This window comes from Pan paniscus, chromosome 22 (assembly GCF_029289425.2).
Source record: "Pan paniscus chromosome 22, NHGRI_mPanPan1-v2.0_pri, whole genome shotgun sequence".
Classification (NCBI taxonomy): domain Eukaryota; kingdom Metazoa; phylum Chordata; class Mammalia; order Primates; family Hominidae; genus Pan; species Pan paniscus.
In genome coordinates this window covers 35,243,886-35,267,292 of record NC_073271.2, presented here as the reverse complement: position 1 = coordinate 35,267,292, position 23,407 = coordinate 35,243,886, and the positions used below count along the sequence as shown (strand labels likewise).

At 44.3% G+C, this 23,407-nt stretch overlaps 1 protein-coding gene across 2 annotated transcripts in view; it reads left to right on the top strand.

The window, feature by feature from the left end:
* PSMG1 (proteasome assembly chaperone 1) overlaps positions 1 to 23,407 on the top strand; it is a 168,952-nt gene that overhangs the window by 30,219 nt on the left and 115,326 nt on the right. The window lies entirely within an intron of this gene.

Genomic DNA, 23,407 nt, shown 5'->3' with positions numbered 1-23,407 from the left:
GGGTGCTGCTGCTAGTCTGGGCCATACACAACTAATCTTGGTTCATGCAACTATGTTCATGTGTCTTGAACCATGAACTGGGGCCTGGCTGGTCTAGGATCGTCTTGGTTGGGACAATGTGACCCTCTTCCATGTGCCATTCTTCTTCCATAGCAGATGAGCCTGGGCCTGCTCAGACCTGCCTAGACGTTTCTTGTGATTGTAGAGGAACAAGAGAGGAGACAGAAACATGCAAGTGCTTTTTCCAGCCTCTGCATCAAGTTTCCCATGGTCACAATGGCCAAAGCCATTTGTGTGGCCACCTCCAGAGGCAGTTTGGGAAGGCACCATGAAAAGGAATAGGTGTGAGGGACAGTCTGCCCTCTAACCGCAATCACTCACGCCCTCCCACCGGCAAAATATGTTCATCCCAATTCTAGGACAGTCAAAGTCTCATCCAGTCATTATATCAGACTTGAAGTCCAGGATCCTGTAATCTAGGTTAGGCCCACACACATCTTCTCTTGATACAGAAACCTACAAACTAAAAAGGCAAGTTGTCTACACTCTACAAACCTAATACACAATGGTGGGACAGAGGCAGGTCGTCTGCAATAAATGCTTCCATTTGAAAAGGGAACAAATAGAACACATAGAGCAGTCACTGGTCCATAACAATTCTGAAATTTCAGTGAGAAAATATTGCCAGCCTCCTACTCTGGGAGCAAGAGATGTTCCTTGATTAAGCCCAGTTTCTGTTCTCTGACAGTGGCTCTCCAGTCTTATTCTTGGCTCTTTTCTGAGATGTCTTTTTTTCATCACATGCCATGCCTGCTTCCAAAGAAATGGCCTTTGTTGCCACCTGAGGAGCTTTCTTATCCATAGAAAGAAGAAAGTCTGAAATACAATACCCTTAAAAACATTGTGAGCTTTCTTTGTATCTAATTATAAGCCCACTCTGTGCTCCGAAAGTCATAGAACTGAAGGGTCTGGGATTGTGCCTTACTTGCAAACTGACTGACAGATTTCACCCATTTCTGGGTTAGAGACAGAGAATTTTCTTACAGGACAGCAAGAAGTGTGTGCTTCATGTTTTTGTCAGCATCCTTTGTCCCCTAAGTCCTACAGGGATGATGGAGAGTCCAGGTGGGAGCTCTGTGTCACAGCTGAGGAACCTTGAACTTAGGGAATTCAAATCTTTTATGATGGACAAGCAAACCTGCCCTTTTCTCTCTTATTTTACCACATAGGAAATCTGCCCTTTGATCTAGGAGATAGCATCTCTATCTTCTAAGAGTGTTTGCTATACAAACAGCCTTGAAGAGAGAGTACTTCTGCTCTCAAGAAATGCAGAAATGTGAGTGACCCATGAAGAGTTGTATTCCAATAGTATTCACCCCTTGTATCTATACCATTCCATTAACCACTCTGATTAATCTGGCCAATAGGATTTGCTAACAGCTCAGATGTAGGTATGAATGGGAGGAACCAGATTGATATCAAATGTGTGGTCTGAGCAACTGGAATGGAGTTATTTTAGCTGAGATGGGGGTATGCTGTAGACAGAAACCCAGACATTCTGATTTGTATACATCAAGTTTGAGAAGTCAACTAGACATTCAAGTGAAGTTGTTGAGTAGGCAGTTGGGGAGGCTAAAAATGGGAGTTGTCTGAAGAGATCGCATACAGTGCTGTGGGCTTGGTAGAGATAACTAGGTAATGAGTACAGAAGGAGGACCAAGGGATGAACCCTGGGGCTCTGCAGTGTCACATGGTCAGGGAGATGACAGGAGATGGAGAAGAGCCCATGGGAGGTAGGATGAAACCATGGTTTCCTAGTTTCCTGGAAGCCTGGTGAAGAATGTGTTGAAGCAGGAAGGATGGCTCACCTGGGTTTAGTGCAACTGATACACCAAGGAAAATGAGGATTGATGCTCAATCATTGGACTTAGCATGTACTGGTTGGTCAAATGAGTTGTATATTGCATACTTTATACTGAAATCATGAGTAACAGATCAATAATTATTTAGAGGTATATAATTTGTAATTATATTCATGCCAGTAAATTACTAATTTGAAGGCTAGTAGTTTCTGGAGAAAACTAAAAAGCAGAATGAACACAAGTGGCACTGTGGTTTGAATGTCTGTCCCCTCCAAAACTCATGTCAAAACTTAATTGCCATTGTGATGATATTAAGAGCTGGAAGCTTTAAGAGGCGGTTAGGCCATAAGGGTTACCCCTTCATTGGTGGGATTGGTGGTGTTATGAAAGGGCAATTTCGGCCCCCTCTTGCTCTTTCTTGGCTCTTCTGCCATGTGAGGAAGAGAGTTAGTTAATTCCTCACCACCTTGGAAGTGGATGCCAAGCCCTCACCAGATACCAAACCTGCTGGCACCTTGATCTTGGACTTCCCAGCCTCCAGAACGGTGAGCCAGGACATTTATGCAGAATTCCATTCATGATAAATTACCCAATCCAGTTTCTATCTTGTTTTTGCCAATGGAGACTCGTTCCTGAGTTGTGTTCAAGTCTTGCAGTCTTTTAATTTTTATTTTCTTAATTAATTGAAGACAGTCTCTGTTGCCAAGGCTGGAGTGCCATGGCGCCATCATAGCTCACTGCAGCCTTGAACTCTTGGACTCCAGTGATCCTGCCACCTCAGCCTCCTGAGTAGCTAGGACTGCATGTGTGCCACCATGCTGATGGTGTCTCACTATGTTGCCCAGGCTGGCCTCAAACTCCTGGCCTCAAGTGATCCTCTCACTTTGGCCTCCCAAAGTGCTGTGATTGCAGGTGTGAGCCACCAGCCTTGGTCAAATCTTGCAGTCTTAATTTGGGTTGGAAGAGGGTCAAAGAGAAGGAGGATGTAGAGAAAGATGAAAGGAGAAAGAGAAGGAGAGCACCGATGACTGCCTGGAATTCTGGGTTTTGGGTAGAGAAATGGGTCCAGCATTGGAACTCTTTTGATAAATCAAGCTTCAAGAAAAGCTTAGATAGATGAGACTGGGCTGGGAGCCTTTGGTGGCAGAAGGAACTCAATTTGCATGCCATGCCATCTAATTCTGGGTAGCTTCTTGATTTAATAATCTGACTTTAGAATACCTCAGTACTGGTTATCCAATTTGTGGTCCACTCCTATCACATTATATACAATTACCACAAACATTTTGAACATGAAAAATATCACCAGCCCCTATTTGATGACCTCTTTAACTCAAGAACAATCTGGCGCTGTTTAAATGAACTCCATTAACCACAAATAGAAGCCTTGTCTCAGCATAATCTGTAAATTATATTTTATCTTTAGTGAAATTCCAGGGTGATGTCACTCCTCATTAACACCTAAGAAAAGGAAACGAAGGGAGATGAAAGTGCGATCATTTTGATTACTGTTAACAATAAAAGTAATCCAGGGTTATCGGCAGATTTATTTGTATTGCCTTTGGTTTCGTTATAACAAATCTGTGAGAGAAAGTGCACATAAAAGGTTTTCAACGAAGCCAATTCAGTGTAGTTACTTGTAGGAAATGATAATTTTAGAAGCCAGAAATGTCAGTTTTACTTATTTGGAAAAAGGACAAACAATATAAACAAAATCTCCCTCTCCTTCCTGCATCTTCATTGCCATTTGTGGATGCCACCATCCTAAAAAGGAGCTACTGAGATTAACCAGGAGAGAAGGAAACTGATGCTTTTTAATTCCCTGCAGTGCACTAGACATAGTGTCTAGACAGTTTTAGATTTGTCCTTTCATATTGTAGGGGAAGCAAAACTACTTCCATCCTCTTAGGGTCCCCGGCTAGGCCTTGAAATCAGATTGGCACAAGAAGGATTAACACGAGGAAAGCACACAGATTTTTACACGTACACGAGAGTCCCCATAGGAAAATGAAGACCCAAAGAAGTGGCAAAACCCAAGTGCTTAGCTACTGGGTTGAACAAAGAGAGGCAGTTGTGAAAAGTAACTAAGATAAGTGGGGAAATGAAAGGAAGATAAGAGTTATTTCACAAAGTCTGCTTGTTCAAAATACTCTGGAGCTTTGACTCCCTGCTTCTAGTGATAAGAATCATCCTTTCCTCTCGCTAAAGGGAGGGTGCCTTTCACATGGGAGTTTTATTTCCTGCCTCTAGGGAAAAAAAAGAGTGGTAAGTGGGTGGGGTTGGGGTCAGAGTGCTCTTCTTGGACCTGCGGTTTTTCTAAGTTCCTTTGAGTCAATGTTCCTTGTGCCAAAGTGGCATATTGGGATGGTGCATTCTGCCATCCTTTGATATCATCCTTGAAACAGGCCTAGAGACGAGGGCACCAAGGCTCATGGACGTTAAGAAAGAAGTGGATTCAGACTCAGCTCTGTGTTCAGAGCTTGCAGAGCCAGCTGGTTGATTTGACTTTGCCCACAGAGCCAGCTGGTTGATTTGACTTTGCCCAAGGCTAGTTGGACCCTCTAGGAATTATGGCAGCAGACGTCGGCATAGAAGACCACCTATGGGCACATGGAGTCCCCCCTGGCCCTGATGGCACAGAGGATGCCATGGTTCTGGGGCCCTACAGCTGGAATAACCCAGAAGGAACAGAAACCCTGGGGCTTCTGGAGGAAACAACTTTGCAGGGAGGGAAATGGCCCCAAAGAACAAGATTCCCTGCCTCAGCAGATACCGGCATCACAAATCTCTGCATCTCAAGTCACTGTGGGTGGGCTCAGCATAGAGGGCCAGACGTTGGCCAGCCCAGTTTGCACCAGGCCAACCAGACTGGCGTTAGACAAGGTTGTTGAGTTGTGATCTCTCCAAGTCCTGCGGGTGTGTTCTGATCACAGCTTCTGTGAACTTCGTACCTGGCTCTCTGGACACTCATCGCCCTTGTCTGAATTCAAAAGTCTTCGTCCAGAACGTGTTTCCTGCTGCATCAATTTCAAAACTGGGTGGGAGCCTTCATAGAGCATGGCTCTAAGTTCTACTCTCAAGTTGTACTGGAAAGGAAATTCAAGGTCATTTGGGCTGTGGCTCAGAGCATGTTAGACTAAGGATTTTGGGAGTTGTTTTGCTAAGAGTAAGATACACCGAAAGTTGCAGAACTTGTCACAGAAATGTGCTTTAGACAGCAAAATGGTACTTGGAAGCTGGTCTTCTGGGAGCGTCAGTTCCTCTGACTGAGGCTGCTGAGGGCCAAGGAGCCATCCAGTGCACGCAGTGTCTACCTGCTGCATCAGGTTAGACTCCAGACGGCTCTACCGGCTAGGCCTGACTGATAATCCCGATGGCAAACACTTCGTGCCAACCCACCCACCCAAGAAAAACCCCTGCCTTCAGGCAGGCCTGGCAGTTCTGGCAGTCCAGGTTGGTTTCTCGGCTCACCCCTGGAGATGTTGGGCTTCTCTCTTTGGCCCCAGAATGCCTCCAACTTCAGGAGATACTGGGCCTGGCAGGGGCCCCAGAATGGGCAGACAGCATGGCCTGCCCTGTCTGTTAGGCTCAAGCCCCAGGGACTGAGCCAGAGCTGGCCTGCGGTGGGGTCCATGGGCAGGTGGAGCTTGGGCACCTCCAGGGCCTTCTGAGGGGCCATGGGCCACTGCTGGACTCTGAGCTCGCACATGTTGGTCTTGCCTTGCAAGTACTCTGAACAGGGGTGTCTCCATTGGGTCAGATGTGGGGCTTTGATGTTTATAATAAGCACCTGCTTCTTGGGCCACCATGTGGCAGCCAGCCTGCTGAGCATTGCTGTGACGCCTCAGGAATCCAATGCGTGTTCTCAGACGTCTGAGTGCTGGGTTTAAGCCACATATTAATAACTTGGCCATCTGTTCAATCTCTTAATAGGAACTGGGAGATTGTTCATATATTTATGTCTATACATTGTGAAACCCATATGAAACATTACTGATACCAAAATAGCTCAAAGTGTACTTGTTCCAAAGGAAATACAGCCATTTACATCTGATTGCTCATAGCCACAGCGAGCTTTAAAGGATTAAAATGTGCAATTGTTATTGCAAGTTCGCAGAAAGAGTTGAACTTTTGAGATAAGAAATCCTTATTCAGCAATCATAGATGTTATTTATAACCCCAAAAGCATTTCTACTTTTTAATTCATGATGTGTTTAGATTTTTGACTGAAACTTAATTCTCTTTCTCTCCATGGGACTCTTTCTTCTTTCCTGTTCTAGAAACCCCTAGCCTTCTTTCTACCTTGCTAGTCCTTTAAGTTGCTGTCCTGTCTCTTGTCCTTCTGCTCCAGCACTTCTGGAAGAATATTCTGTAAAGGTGGGTGAGGCAGGCCTAACTCACCAGAGGCCATTTCCTCCTAAATATCCAACCACCTCTTCTCAGCTTAGCCCCATCATAGAGAATTTTATTTTACTTTATTTTTTGAGATGGAGTCTCACTCTGTTGCCCACACTGGAGTGCAGTGGCGTGATCTTGGCTCATTGCAACCTCTACCTCCTGGGTTGAAGCGATTCTTCTGCTTCAGCCTCCTGAGTAGCTGGGGTTACAGGCATGTGCCACCACACCCAGCTAATTTTTTTTTTTTTTTTTTTTTTTTTTGAGACTAAGTTTCACTCTTGTTGCCCAGGCTGGAGTGCAGTGGCGCAATCTCGGCTCACTGCAACCTCTGCTTCCTGGGTTCAGGCGATTCTCCTGCCTCAGCCTTCCTGAGTAGCTGGGATTACAGGCATGCACCACCACGCCCGGCTAATTTTGTATTTTTAGTAGAGACGGGGGTTTCTCCATGTTGGTCAGGCTGGTCTTGAACTCCCAACCTCAGATGATCCACCTGCCTTGGCCTCCCGAAGTGCTGGGATTACAGGCGTGAGCCACCACGCCTGGCTGAATTTTTCTATTTTTAGTAGAGATGGGGTTTCGCCATGTTGGCCAGGCTGGTATCAAACTCCTGACCTCAAGTGATCCACCCGCCTTGGCCTCCCAAAGTGCTGGGATTACAGATGTGAGCCACCTAAAATTTTCTTTTAAAATAAAAAAATTAGCTGGGTGTAGTGGTGTGTGCCTGTAGCCCTACCTACTTAGGAGGCTGAGGCAGGAGGATGGCTTGAGCCCAGGAGTTTGAAGCAGTGAGCTATGACCACGCTACTGCTCTCCAGCCTGGGAGACAGAGCGAGACCCCCACTCTAAAAACAGAAAACAAAAAAACCCTCAGCCTCGGAAGACTTTGCCTTCCATGTGCCTCCAAGCAAAGGTAAGGGCTCTCTGCAGTTGGGAGTCGGGCCCAAAACAAGACGCTGACACATGCGGAGAACATGAGAAAAGAAAACAAGCCCAGGGGATTCCCACGGTTTAGAAGCAGAATTTTAGCCCCAGCACTTCAGGATTTTCAGGAATTTATCAGCAAGTAGGAATTAGAACTATCAGAACACACTGTGTCTAAGGAGGGTACCATCTTTGAAAAGGAGAAAGGTCATGTGTTTGGATACGTGAGTAGTGGGTGCAAATCTCAGCCCCCAGACCCGAGGCCCTATACATGTGCTTTACTTTTCTATAACTGGATTTTAGCTTCTCTTTCGGGCCCACGTTGCACCATGACAGGAAGAGATTTCTGCCAGTTCAGAAATGGCCCCTTTCCCTGGGTGTGCTCCCATGTCAGGGACTGACCCAGGGCAATAGTCTTGAGGAAGCCACAATGGGAAGGCTCATTTTCAACCTTTTGTGTTGGCATCTATGAACACAGCCTTGTGGCCATTCTTGCCACTGTGGTGACTGATCCATGTTCTCCAAGTGCTGACCTCAGGGACCTCTTAGGGCTATTTCTGCCACAGAGGGATGCATTCAGATGTGCTTGGCTTGCTGAGGGGTGTCCAGGGACAGTGAGGACCATTTCAGGCTTAGCTTCTTGACACCACAGGAAGGTATTTCTTCTGCTCCCACTGCAGGGAGCCCATTCTGTTTCTTGTATAATTCAATTATAAGCATGTCTGATGCAAACTCTGGGGTCAGACACTTTGCTGGGCTCTGTCCTCTGATCATGGGATTCTATGATCTCACCCTCTGCCTAGTCCTGGCTTCCAAAGTGGGGTATACTCAGGGACCCCAGCAACACACCTGTGCTCTTTGTCTCCCTATTCTTTGTCCAGACATCCTTTAATCCCATCTCTGGGGATGGGAAGAACTGGTTCAGGCTGATCTTGCATTTCTCATCTTTCTGTGTAGACCAAGACCTCACATCTTGGGACTAAGTGCCCAGAGTTTAACTCCTATTCTCCAGACTTTGGGGTGTCATCTGTTTACATGGCATGGGTTGGGGAATGCCAGAGGGAGGCATGGGGATCGGGGATTTATGAGGAAAACAGGCCTCAGTCACCACTGCAAACGCTGTGGGCAAAAAAACATTGAAAGAATATTTGCTTAAATTTTAGTCGTTGTTTTTAGGTGATAGGGAACTCATTAAACAGGAGCAAAAAATGTAAGAAGTCAGAAGTTAAAAAAAGCTTTGGTAGTTTTTTGTTTTTACTTTTTTTTAAAAAAAGTTTTCAATATTGAGAGTGGATTACTTACATACTTAGGGGGAAAAGACTCTGATATGGTTTGGCTCTGTGTCCCCACCCAAATCTCATGTCAAATTGTAAACCCTAGGTGTTGAAGGATAGACCTGGTGGGAGGTGATTGAATCATGGGGATGGACTTCCCCCTTGCTGTTCTCATGATAGTGAGTGACTTCTCATGAGATCTGGTTGTTTGAAAGTATGTAGCACTTCCCCCTTCTCCCTCTTTCTCTCTTTCCCCTGCTCCACCATGGTAAGACATGCTTTCTTCCCCTGCACCTTCTGCCATGATTGTAAGTTTCTTGAGGCCTCCCAGCCATGCTTCCTGTATATCCTGTGGAACTATGAGTCAATTAAACCTCTTTTCTTCATAAATTAACCTGTCATAGGTAGTTCTTTATAGCAGTGTGAGAATGGACTAATAATACAGACTCCAAATGAATGAATTATGAAAAGGAGACCCACTCTGTTTCATTCTTAGATGTGTCTGCCTTGGATCTCAATTTAGAATGAGCAGTCAGGTATGCTCATCAAATCTTTTGTTAATCTTTATAACAAGGATTAAAGATCTGAGTTAAAGATTTGGATCCTTCATTTTCCTCTGTCTACTCTTTGGCATGTGCTTACTTCCAATTGCTCAGGAGGCAGTGATGGGCAAGGGATGCAGTTTCTGTCCTTGTATTTTGTGGTCAGTGAGCGTCTTAGTCTATCTTCTGTTGCTATAACTGAATATCTGAGAGTGGGTAATTTGTAAAAGCAATTTATTTCTTACAGTTCTAGAGGCTGGGAAGTCCAAAGTTGAAGGGCTGCATCTGGTGAGAGCCTTCTTGCTGGTGGGGCCTCTGCAGAGGCCCAAGGCAGCTCAGAGTATCACATGAAAAGGGGGCTGAGAGTGCTTGCTCAGGTCTGTTCCTCTTTTTATACAGCCACCTGTCCACTCCCATGATAACCCACAAATCCTTCAATCCATAAATGGGTGAATCATGACCCAGTCACCTCTTAAAGGCCCCACCTCCTGATACTGTTACACTGGGGATTAAGTTTCAACACGGGTTTTAGAAGGGACAGACATTCAAGCTATAGCAGTGAGGAACCAACCTGGTAGATGCCTGGGTCTGACACCCAGGTCCTAGCTTTGAATGAGCAAACTCGGGGCAGCCACCCTTACAGATTGTCCATCCTGACGAGGCTGATTTTTGTTCAGGCTATGACATGGTGGCAGAAAAGTACAGTTGCACGTTCCATATTTGAAAATTTACCTATTTGCTAAAATTTATTTGTAACCTCCAAATCAATACTTTGGGACAATTAGTGGTCATTTGAGTAGACACACACAGAACAGTGAAAATTCTGAGGTCCCCAATACGCATGTTTCCACCTGAGGTTGAAGCAGGCCATACTCTGCCCAGTTGTTTCAGCCTCATACATAGATGGCCTGGAGGGGGAGATGGGAGGGAAGCTCCAGCTCTGGGCCAGTTGGACAGGGTCAAATCCTAACTCTGGCACCTGTTAGTGGGGCAGCTTCTGCTGAGTCACTTAACTCTTCTGAACCTCATTTTTTTTTCTCTTGTAAAATAAAATAGAATCTACTTGGGTGCGTTGTCTTAGGATTTAATCTTGACTCTATGTGTGTGAGATATGTGCATACTGAATATATGCACATATTTCCCCGTGGAGCAGAGGTTCAGTGTTTCCCGATTCAGTGTCCGTGGTGACTTCTACACGGTCACTATGATGAATAGTGAGAATCTACACTACCTGGCTTGCACGTCTCCAGCCACAGAGGCTCCTGTCGGGTGGACATCTCTCAGGGTGACAGTTCTGTTCCCTGAGGCCTCTGGGAGGCTGGGAGTTGTGTGGACAGCAGGATGGTGACGTGTCTAGGAGGAAGAACCATTGTCCTGCAGGGCAAGCCTGGATAAGGAGGTGCGGAGAGATTTCTGCAGTCAGGGAAGGATACATCCTGCATTCAGCACTTGGGGAGAATGGGGAAGAAGATGCCGAGAGAGGGGGTGGGGGCTGTATGGGATCCATGCTTCCGTGATGTGGAGAACAGTCCTTGGGGCTAACACGTCAACACATTGCAGGAGGGAAAGTCCAATCATATTTATAAGTTCCTATTTCCTGGATTTAATATTGGGTTATTCTTTATTCTTTACTTTTTGTTTTTTATAGAGAGGGTCTCACTCTGCCACCCAGGCTGGAGTGCAGCGGCGCAATCATGGCTCACTGCAGCCTCGACCTCCCGGGCTCAAGCAATCCTCCTGCCTCAGCCTCCCAAGTAGCTGAGACTACAGGCACATATCACTACACCTGGTTAATTTTTAAAATTTTTTGTAGAGAGGGAGTCTTACTATGTTACTCAGGATGGTCTGGAAACCCTGGCCTCATGTGAGCCTCCTGCCTCTGCAGTGGGATTACAGGAGTAAGGCACTGCACCGGGTCTGGGTTATTTTTCAGACATGGTTTTATTTTTCATTTTCAATGACCATTTTTCCCTGACTTTGATTGCTTTGGAGCTTAAAAGCACAGTTCTTGGGATGTGGCTACTGCATTTGCGTCATAGCAGACAACCACTATCCTAATCCTTTCATTACCAATGAGACAGTTATTTTTCCAAGTCTTCCATCTTAGCTGAATGGGATATATAATAGAACTGCTGGGATGTGTGACCCTCCCTTCTCTCCTTTCCTGTCAGGGCCAGTGCAGAACCTTTGGGCTGGAGTTCAGTCTCATCAGTGATCTTTCTGCAGCTCTGCTGGCTAGAACTGAGTAGGGCAGGCGGAGTTGCAAAGCTTTGCCCCTTTTCTGGTGTTATGGACTGAATTATGTCCCCCACCACAACCACTGTGACAGTATTTGAAGGAAAGTCCTGTAAGGAGGTAACAAAGGTTACATGAGGTCATAAGGGTGGGACTCTCATCCAACAGGACTGATATCCTTAGAAGAAGAAGGAGAGACACCAGAGCCCTTTCTCTGCAGGTGCGCGGAGAAAACACTATGTGAGGTCACAGGGAGAAGGTGCGCTCTGCCAATGAGGAGAGAGGCCTCACCGTAAACCAGCCCTGCTGGCACCTCGATCCTGGAATTCCAGCCTCCAGAATTATGAGAAAATAATTTTCTGTTTGTTTAAGGCACCCAGTGCTTGGAATTTCATTAGGTTAGCCCAAGCCACCTGCTACATTTAGTAATGAAGAGTGAGATCAGGGCTCCTCTCTTGTGCCCTGGAGCAGGCCTCCCAGACCACCTCCTCAGCCTCCATGCAGCCGCTCCCCTTTCCTAACAGGACCCAGACATTCCTAGTTACGGGGCTTGAGTGGGCTCGAACCTGAGCAGCAAAAGCCAGTCTGCACATTGAATTCCTTGGGCCATGGTGATGAGTTCAGGAGTGAGCATATCAGTCCAAGCAGAGGCAAGCCCAAGGCTTTCGTTCAGTGGCTGAGGAAAGAGAAGTTCCCTCTCCTTGGATGTAAGTGAGGAAGCCTCTAGAGTCTAGAAGCTACTGACAGACCTCTCACTACCACGAGGGCTTGAGGACCAAGACAGTACCGTGAGACAGATCTAGTGGCACCTCAGAGCTGCTGTTCTGAAGGATGTCACGAATATCTGGCCCAAGCTGCACAGGACTTTTCAGTTACTTGACAACGTATCTCTTTCATTGCTTCCTGGGACCTGCCGCTGAAAGCCTCTAACTGGAACTGTCTCCTACCAACTGACGCTCCCACAGTAGGCACAGTGAGCATATAGGAATAGAAAGCTGATTCCTGGTACTTTGCAGCTTGACTCCTTTTAGTGGCTTCCTGGTCTAGATGGAGTAAAACCTGGGGGATCTACTTCTGGTATTGGTTGTATGAGGAAGTCAAGGGATTTCCCTTGGCAGAAAGTAAGTAAAAAAATCGACAAAATGATTAAAGACAGTCATTTCAGGCCATTAGAAAATGATCAAAGACAAGGCAACATTTGAGAAGAGTTTACTCATGAAACTGCTACAGCATTTGCTAAGAATGGTGATCTGTGGGCTTCCTGCCTGGAGGTATTCTGTGATTTTGGATATAGTAAGAAATATATATTTGGTCTTCATCCCTGGGCTCCTGACACAGACCTCCTAAAACCTTTATGATTTCCTGAATAGTACGGGTGCTAGGAGCATCTTCTGTCCTACCATTTTGTCTTTGACCCCAGTTCCTGACACAGAGCTCATAAGTCCCTTCGATTTGCCTGGGTGATAGGAGCCTCTTTTGTTCTAATGAGGTGACTCTTGGTGGGCTCCTGGATAGCTTTAGGATTGGGAGTGGTCACCAGAAAGACCAAGCCATGATGAGAAGCTTTGAACTTGTTAGCTTCAATCCCCGTCCTTTGGGGAGGAGAGAGTGGCTGGAGATTGAGTTAATTGTTCATGCCTGTGTGATGAAGCTTCCATAAAAATACTAAACAGACGGGATTTGGAGAGCTTCTCAGTTGAACACACGGAGGTGCTGGGAGCGTGGTGCACCCATAGAGGGCACGGGAGCTCTGCGCTGCTCCCCCACACTTTGCCTTCGGCATCTCTTCCATCTGGTTGTTCCTGACTTGTACCTTTTATAATAAACTGGTAAACATAGGCAAATGTTTCCTTTTTGTGAGCTTTGTGAACAGTTTTAGCAAATTATGTAAGCCAAGGAAGGGGTTGTGGGAACCCCCGATTGATAGCTGGTTGGTCAGAAGTTTGGGCCGCTCAGACTTGTGACTGACATCTGAAATGGGACAGTCTTGTGTAACAGAGCCCTAAAAGGGTCTATACTAGCTCCAGGCCTCTCAAAATTCATTTGTTTGTCACAGGAAAAATGCATTCATTCCATCCCTGTAACCCCAAAAGTCTTAAATAATTCCAGCCTTAACTCAAAAGTCTAAAGTCCAAAGTCCAAAGTCTCATCTAAATATCATCTAAAGCAGATATGAGTGAGACTCAAACTATGATTCATCCTGAAGCACATATGAGCCTATGAAATTAAACAAGTTATGTGTTCCCAAATACAATGGCAGGGCAGGCATAGGACAGATATTCTCATTCCAAAAGGGAGACACAGTAAGGAAGAAAGGGATAACAAAGTCCTAAGTAAATCCAAAACCTAACAAGGCAAACAACAAATAGAAAATAGAATTCATAGCCGCGCGCGGTGGCTCATGCCTGTAATCCCAGCACTTTGGGAGCCTGAGGTGGGTGGATCATGAGGTCAAGAGTTCAAGACCAGCCTGGCCTACATGGTGAAATCCTGTCTCTACTAAAAATACAAAAATTAGCCAGGTGTGGTGGTGGGCGCCTGTAATCCCAGATATACGGGAGGCTGAGGCAGAGAATTGCTTGAACCTGGGAAGCGGAGGTTGCAGTGAGCCGAGATCGCACCACTGTACTCCAGCCTGGGCAACAGAGCGAGACTGTCTCAAAAAAAAAAAAAAAAATAGAATTCATGAAGAAATAGAAATATGAATAGCCCTATAATTAAAAAAAAATTGAGTTCATATTTAAAAACCTTCCCACAAAGAAAAGTTCAGGTTCAGATGGCTTTATGGGTGAGTCCTGTCAAGCATATCAAACATGTAAGGAACAACCAATGCTAATCTCACCCAGAGTCTCTCAAAAAACAGGGGGAAGGAAAAATTCCCAGCTCATTTTTTGTTAGTATTATCTTGATAACAAAGTCAGACAAGGGCATCACAATAAAAGAAAACTACAACTCATTGTCCCTCTTGAACACTGCTATAGTCTGAATGTTCTTGTCTGTCCAAAGTTTGTGTTGAAATCTAATCCCCAATGTATTGGTATGAAGAGATAGGGCCTTTGGGAGGTGACTAGGTCATGAGATTAACGTCCTTATCAAACAGGCTTGAGGAGGGAGTCTTTTGCCCTTCTGCCATATGAGAACACAGAAGGCGCCATCTATGAGGAATGGCTCCTCTCCAAACATTGCAAGGCACATCTGCTGGTGCCTTAATCTTGAACTTTCCAGCCTCCAGAACTGTGAGCAATAAATTTCTGTTGTTTATAAATTCCCCAGTCTAAGGTATTTTGTTATAGCAGCTGAACAGACTAAGACAAATATGATATAAAAATTCTTAACAAAGTATTAGCAACTTGAATCTAGCAACACATAAAAAGTATAATATACAGTCACCAAGTGGGGTATATCCCAGAAATAAAATTCATGCAATACACCGTATTAATACAATAAAGGAGATAAAACATGCGATCATCTTAATAGATGCCGAGAATGTATTTGATAAAATTCAACATCTATTTATGACAAAAAATCTCAGCAAACAACCAATAGAAGATAAGTCCCTCATAGTAGAGGATTTGTAGATAATAAAAAGCATCCACCAAAAAGCTATGGCTAACACAAAACTTAAAGGTGAAAGGCTGATTGCTTTCTCCCTAAGATGAGTAACAAGACAAAGATGTCCACTGTTGCCACGTCTATGCATATTGTACTGGATATCCTAGCAAGTGCAATAAAGAAAGAGAGAAATAAAGGACATACAGATTGGAAAGAAGTAAAATTGTCTTATTAGTGGATAACATGATTATCTTTGTAGAAATTCCTAATGTATCTACCAAATAGCTACCAGGACTAATGAGTGAATTTAGCCAGGTTATAGGATACAAGCTCAATATACACAAATTAATTGTATTTCTATATATTGATAGTAAACACTCCTAAAATACAATAAAACAATTCCATTTGCAATAGCATTCAAACAAAAAAATTGAGGAATAAATTTAACAAAAAGAAGTTCAAGATCTATGTTCTGAAATCTAAAACACATTGATGAAAGAAATTTTAAAAGATCTAAATAAAATGGGGGATATATCATATTTATGAACTAGAATACTCAATATTATTAAGATGGAAGTCATCCTCAAATTTGTCTGTAGATTCAATACAATCCCAATGAAAATCCCAGCAAGAATTTCTTTAGAAATTATAAGCTGGTTCTAAAATTTATACGGAGAAGCAAAGAATAGCTAAAACAATTGCAAAAGAGAAAAAGTCAGAGGACTTAAATTATATGATTTTAAAGGTTTACTCTAAACCTATTGTAAATAAGAAAGCATGGGATTGTCATAAGGGTAAACATAGATGAAAGGAACAGAATAGAACATCTAAAACTAGATATATATATGGTCAGTTGATTTTTGACAAAGGTGCCAAGGTAATTCAACAGGAAAAAGGATAATCTTTTCAATAAATGGTGCTGGAATAATAAAATATTCACATGGGAAAAATAAGCCTTTACCCATATCTCACACTAGGCACAAGAATACATTCAAAATGGATTATGAAACTAAACAAATTGCCGGGGCGCCGTGGCTCATGCCTGTAATCCCAGCACTTTGAGAGGCCGAGGTGGGTGGATCACCTGAGGTCAGGAATTCGAAACCAGCCTGGCCAACATGGTGAAACCCCCTCTCAATTAAAAATACAAAAATTAGCCAGGTGCGGTGGTGCTCACCTGTAGTCCCAGCTACTCGGGGGCTGAGGCAGGAGAATCACTTGAACCCTGGAGGTGGAGGCTGCAGTGAGCCGCGATCGTGCCATTGCACTCCAGCCTGGACGACAGAGCGAGACTCCATCTCAAAATAAAAAAATAAAAAATAAGTAATAAATAAACTAAACAAATTATGCATAAGAGATACATAATAAACCTTTAAGAAGAAAACATAGGATAAAATCTATGATTTGGGGGATAAGATGAGTTTTTTTGGATAAGATATAAAAAGCATGTAGCCATAAAAAAGAACAAAATAACGTCCATTGCAGCAACATGGATGCAGGTAGAGGCCATTATCTTAAGTGAGTTCATGCAGAAACAGAAAAACAGATACTGTATGTTCTCACTTATTAGTGGGAGCCAAATATTGGGTATACACAGACACAAAGATGGGAAAAATAAACACTGGGGATTCCCAAAGAGGAGAGGGAGGGAGAGGGGAAGAGTTTGAAAAACTACCTATTGGATACTGTGTTCACTGCTTGGGCAGTGGTATCATTAGAAGACCAAACCTCAGCAGCATGCAATGTATCTATGTAACAAACCTGCACATGTACTCCCTGGACCAAAAATAAAAATAAAAAATAATGTAAAATAAAGCAACAAAAAAACCCACTGTAATCACCTTGCATGGTTCTTCAAAAACTGACAATAGTAATTAAAACGTGAATTCTAAAGGAAAACAATGTATACATTAGACTTCAAAAGCAAACAATAAAAAGGTAAGCTTTTTATAACTCAATAAGAAAAATAACCCAATAGAAATGGAGAAATGATTTGAAGAGGCATGTCACAAAACAAGATATGGGAATGTCCAGTAAACACATGAAAAGAAAAGCTCAATACCATTGGTCTTTAGAAAATGCAAATTATGACCACAAATGAGAAACTACTACAGACCTAGTAGAGTAGCAACAATTAAAATGAATTAAAATATCAAGTTGTGACAAGAATGTGGGACAACTGGAACCCTCAAACATTGCTGCTAGGAATGCAAAATTGTCAGAAAAACAGTTTTGTAGTTTCTTACATAGTTAGACTTATCATATGACCCAGCAGTTCCACTTCTAGGTATCTATCCAAGAGAAATAAAAACATATATTCATAAAAAGACTTGTACATAAATGCATATAGTAGCATTCCAAAAAGCAGAAACAATCCAAATGTCCATTAACTGGTGCATGAACAAACTAAATGTCACATGTCCGTATGATGGAATACTACTCAGCAATAGAAGGGGAAAAAATGCTGATACACACAACAATATGGATGAATCTAAACAGTTATTTTGCTGAGTAAAAGAGCCAGGCATAAAAACTACACGCTGTATCAATCTATTTTATTAAATTCTAGAAAAGGCTGAATTAGGCAGAAAGCAGACCTTTGTTTGCCTGGGGTCAGGTAGGGATCTGGACTGAATGCAAAAGAGCATGAAGGAAACTTTGAGGGTAATTCAAGCGTTCTAAAACTTGATTGTGTTGGTGGTTGCATGACAGTATACATTTATCAAAACTCATTGAACTGTACACTTAAAGTGGATAAGCTTTTTTTAGCATGTAGACTATACCTCAACAAAGCTGTTAAAACATAAATCTAACCTGGCCTACAGGGATCTATGTAACAGATCCTATCTACTGCTCTCGCCATCTTATCCCACTTCTTTCACTCACCATGGTGTGGCCATGCTGGTCTTCTGGTTGCTCTAACTCAGCAGCAGGCTCTTTATATTTCAGGGCCTTTGCCTAAGCTATTTCCCTTGCCTCAAAGCGTCTCTCACTCTACTATTCATTGGCTCCCTTCTGCCCTCCTTTCCTTCTCCCTCCTTCAGCTCTTGGCTTAAGTGTTACTTCCTCAGAGATAACTTTTCTGATCCCCCCTTTTATAGTCTTTCCTGGCTCCTTAAACTTTCCTTCACAGTTCGTATCACCATTTGTAATTAAATATTGACTTGTGCTTATGAATTCAGCAACAACTTATTAAGCCCTTATTTTGTGCCTTACATCGAGCAGAGGGCTGCAGATGCAATTGTATGCAAAATAGATATGGCTTCCTTCTCCTCCTGGAGCCTGCAGTGGGATTATTTGTTTAGTGACTGTCCTCCCCTCCTTAGCCTGCTACTAGACTACAAGTGCCTTAAGGACAGGGACCACTCTTGTCTTGGCTGCTGGCACCAGGTGATTGGCATTTCTTAGCAACTAGTATTTATTGAATGAATGTATGGAAAAGTGAATGAGAGTTACACAGAGGCTGCACAGAGTCAAGTCTTGAGGATGAGGATTCTTCTTAGCTACCAGTGGCGGTAGTCTGGGAATATGGACCATTCCACAAGTGTGTTGGCAGATTTCAGTTTCTAGGAAGTGGGTAGTACATTAACCAAGTAGACTGACTGCTATAACAGAGTATCCTCAAATATCAGGGCCTTGACACAATCCAAGTTATTCCTTGCTCATGTTATATTTCTGTGTGAGTTGGGGGCGTGGGGGAGAAAAAGGGACACTCTGCTCCACACAGTCACTCAGGGACTAGGCTTTTTTCATGTTTTAGCTCTTCCCTCCCCCAGATCTTCAGAGTTTTTTCTCTGCAGATGGGGAAGGAGCAAACATAGAAGATTGTGCAGGAGTTTTTATGGCTATTTTGCTGTTCATTAAACTACCCCTAACTTGGTGGCTTAAAACAATAAATACATAATGTTTCTCACAATTTTGTGGACTTCCTGGGTGATTGCTGTGGTCAGGCTGGCCGAGCTGAGGCTGGCTGGTCTAGAATGAATCTGCTCACTTATCCAGGGCTTCAGCAGGGATGGCTGGGCCTCTGTCCCTGTGCTTCCTGTTCCAGAATGCCAGCCTCCACTTGTTCACATGGAGGAGAAGAATTCCAGCCACAAAAGAGGGCAAGCCCAAAGAAAAAAATTGGAAAATTTTTTCAATTTCTGCTTCTAACACAGTTACTATTATCCCATTGGCCAAAACAAATCACATGGTTAAACCAGGAACTGTGTGGGAGGAAACAGGAAGAGGAATTATGGAAGCCATTTTGCAAACAATCTGCCAATGTCCCAAGCTGGGCAGCACTGTACCTCACTTCCTCCCTCATTCCATTGGCTGGACATAGACACGTGCTCCCCCAGTGCAGAGGAGGATGGGAAACGCAAGCTTGTTCTATGCCCAGGAGGCAAAGGCAGTGGAGCTGAGGGATTTGACAGTTTCTGCCCCACTGGTACTTCTAAACAGTTTTTTTTTTGTTGTTGTTTCTTGCCACATCCAACAGTGGAGATATTAGACTCTACCTAGGATTTTAGAGTCCCCAGCTCTATCTGATTGTTTACTGTCCTCTCTGTCCAGCAAATTGAATATAACATCTCCCCAAATGATGGAAACAGTGTGTCTGACTCTCTCCTTTCTCTTGATTGGGGGAATCTTCACCAGTGCATTTCCTCTGGGCTGCTGTTCTAGGTGCTTGAGGAGACCCTTTGGGCCTTATGTGTGGTATCTGCTGACAGCACCTGGTTCTCAGCATCTTGATGACCCTGCATTCACAAAGAGCAGCTCTCTGAGTGCTATCTCACGTGCTTATCTGAACCTTATAGCCACATTCCTGGTCTTTCTCTGGTGCATCTGGAAGTTCCGTTTCTTAAACTTTTGGTGCTGGCCACTAAAATGCAAACATTTTATAAAGAAATCTAACCAAAGGGAAGCACTGCTTAGGGCTACTCCTGTTTCTTTAGGCCCTTGGTGTGTTTTCTCTGATGGTGAGGAAGAACCGTGTTGCGTCTGCATGACTTACCACTCCGGGTAAAGCACCAGGATGAGGAAGCAAATTGCCTTCAGGGGCTGGGCTGACAAACCAGAAGCAAGGTTTACTGCTTTTACAGATCTGTTCTTAAGTTACCCCCAGGAGGTTAGGATCAGAAGCCAGCCTGACGTCTTCTATTCTTAGGTCCACAGCAAACTGATCTTCTTCTCCTCTTCCCTACTATCTAAAAATACATACTATCTAAAAACCTGTTACAGGCTGAATTGTGCCCCCTACCCCCACAAAAAAATCATATGTTGAAGTTTTGACCCCTAGTAGCTCAAACTGTAACAATATTTGGAGATAGTCTATAAAAGGGTGATTAAGTTCAAATGAGGCCATTGGGGTAGGCCCTCACCCAATATGAGTGGCATCCTTGTAAGAAGAGGAAGAGACACAAAGGGATAATCATGGAAACAGCAAGGGCATGGCCATCTGCCAGCCAAGGTATGAGTCCATTCTCACACTGCTCTAAAGAATTAGCTGAGACTGGGTAATTTATGAAGAAAAGAGGTTTAGTTGACTCACAGTTCCACAGGCTGTACAGGAAGCATGACTGGGAGGCCTCAAACATAGAATCGTGGCAGAAGGTGAAGGGGAAGTAAGCACGTCTTACCATGGTGGAGCAGGAGAGAGAGAGAATGGGGAGGTGCCACACACTTTTAAATAATCAGATCTCATGAGAACACACTCACTATCATGAGACCAGCAAGGGGCAAATCTGCCCCCATGATCCAGTTATCTCCCACCAGGACCCCCCACCTCAACATGTGGGGACTACAATTGGAGATGAGATTTGGGTGGGGACACAGAGCCAAACCATGTCAATATCAGTATCAGCATTTTGGTCAAAACCACTCAACAAGTCTCTAGGAAGTTCCAGACTTTCCCACATCTTCCTGCCTTCTTCTGAGCCCTCAAAACTGTTCCGACCTCTGCCTATTACTCAGTTCCAAAGTTGTTTCCACATTTTCAGGTATCTTTATAGCAGTACCCCACTCTCCTGGTACCAATTTTTTTATATTAGTCTGTTTTCACGCTGCTATAAAGAACTAGCTGAGACTGGGTAATTTATGAAGAAAAGAGGTTTAATTGACTCACAGTTCCACAGGCTGTACAGGAAGCGTGACTGGGAGGCCTCAGGAAACTTAGAATCAAGGTGGAGGGTGAAGGGGAAGCAAGCACGTCTTACCATGGCGGAGCAGGACAGAGAGAGAGAGAGAATGGGGAGGTGCCACACACTTTTAAATGATCAGATATTGTGAGAACTCACTCACTATTATGAGACCAGCAAGGGGGAAATCTGTCTCCATGATCCAATCACTTCCCACCAGGCCCCTCCTCCAATTCAACATGAGATTTGGGCAGGGACGCGAATCCAAACCATAGCATAAGGACAGAGGCCACAGAGGACACCAGTCCTTCCAGCACCTTGATCTTCCCACCTGACCCAGTCATTCTGTGTCACACTGGCCCACTTTATTTTCATTGTAATCACTGCCTTGAATTCATTATTTGTTTGCTTGTTTGTTGTCAGTCCCGCCCCTTACCCCAGGACAAAGGTTCACGAAAGTGGACACCCAGTCTGTGCTGCTCGTCCTCAAGACATCCCTACCTGGAACAGTGACTATGCCACTGCCTGCAACAGTTTCTATACATGCTTAGCACACAAGACAAGCTGAATGCATCAATGACTCTTCGCTAAATGCAAAGAGAAGAGCCTTCTGCTTCATAGCTGGTAACCAGTTGTTTTTAAAGAAAGTAAAATCTTGCCATTGCTCTAGTCCCTGAGAAGCAGATCCTGCCCTGGGCCAGCCCAGGAAGGCCACACAGGCCATGGCTCTGATGAAGGATGCCGTGCTGTCAGACCGTCCCCAATCTCTTCATCAGTGAGCAAGTTTCTATTTTCCAGCAGCTCCAAGCTGCAGCCCTCATGATAGCCAGCTGCAGAGCAGATGGCAGAGGCTGAAACATCAAAGCACTGAGCGTGTAGGGTTTGACTCATGGGAGTGTGTTTGTGTGTGTATTGTGGGTGGGCATGTGACATATGGAACAATGAAGAGAGAAACAAAAACATAGTTTAGACACAATTACCTAATAAATAGAGAAGGGCTCAGCTGTAACTTGGGTTGATGTCCAATCAGGGCTGTTTGCTTTATAAAAGTGTAAAAACAAATATTTGTCTTAACTCCATAATCCTGGCTAGGTGTTGGCATCTTATATGGAGGCCATTCTGGATACTACCCGTGTGATCTGGCAGCTCTTGATCTGCTTAGTTTAATTAACGTTGGGCTGTCCTTGCTTGGGATGAGTCTGATGCTTGCAATGAACCATGTGGTCTCTAAGACTGAGCTGTGTGGTACAGTAGCCGCTGGTCATATGTGGCAGTTATACTCAAATTACTTAGAATTAAAATAAAATGTTAGTTCCTCCAGGTTCTTGCCATATTTATAGTACAAGTGCTTAGTAGCCTCACAAGGCTATTGGACAGTGAAGATACAGAACATTTCCAGGATTTCAGAAAGTTCTATTCCTTTTGGGACAGACAGCAGGCAGGGCTGGCAGAAATCACTTCAGGCGTGTAGAACAGGTTGAGAGGGGAGTGGCCTAGGCTTGGAAAGATTCTGTGAGAGATGTTCTCACTCTCAGAAATGCTGGTTGGTTGTCTGCTCCCTTTGTCATCAGCAAGTCGGGAAAAGCTCTACTTTAATCAAGTTCCTACTATGGGCCAAGCTCTAGGCATTTTAGATGCGTTTAACACTCGTGTTTAAGCAAGTAGACCGACTGCTATCACAAAGTATCCTCAAATTTCAGGGCCTCGACACAATCCAAGTTATTCCTTGCTCATGTTGTATTTCTGCGTGAGTTGGGGGGTGGTGGGGGAGAAAAAGGGACACCCTGCTCCACACAGTCACGCAGGGACTAGGCTTTTTTCATGTTTTAGCTCTTCCTTCCCCCAGATCTTCAGAGTTTTTTCTCTGCAGATGGGGAAGGGGCGAACATAGAAGATTGTGCAGGAGGTTTTTATGGTTATTTTGCTGTTCGTTAAACCACCCCTAACTTGGTGGCTTGGCTCCAAGCTAAGTATTACCTCCTTTTCATGATTGAGAAAACTGCAGATCAGGGAACTAATGTATCCATCACCAGTTAGTGAGTAACTGAGTCAGGATTTGAACTTGGATTTAGATAGCCCCGAGTCTTCCTGCCTTCCTGTGTCCCCAGGCTCTGGCAGAAAACTGGGAATGATGAGGATGATTGCATCCCTCTCTAGGCCTTCCTCCCCTCCATCGGGTACCCTCACTCCCAAAAGATGTCTGAGTCTCCTCCTACCTGGTTGGAAACCTGGAGGCTCTGAGGGGTCCATGCTGCTCTCCTGAGGGTTCTGGGTGTGAAGCATGAGCATTTTCCTGTATCTCCAGGCAGGTAGAAACAGACAAAGTCACCTATAGCATAATAGTACACAGCCACGTTGCAAGCAGAAAACCTTGAGCCAGCTCATCCAGCCCTGTGGTATTGCAGTTCCTCTAGATGAAGGGCTGTGCCCCTCTACCTGGGGCCACCTGCTGTGTAATTTGGGCTCACAAATATTATGGAGTTCTGCAGCTGGTGGCCACA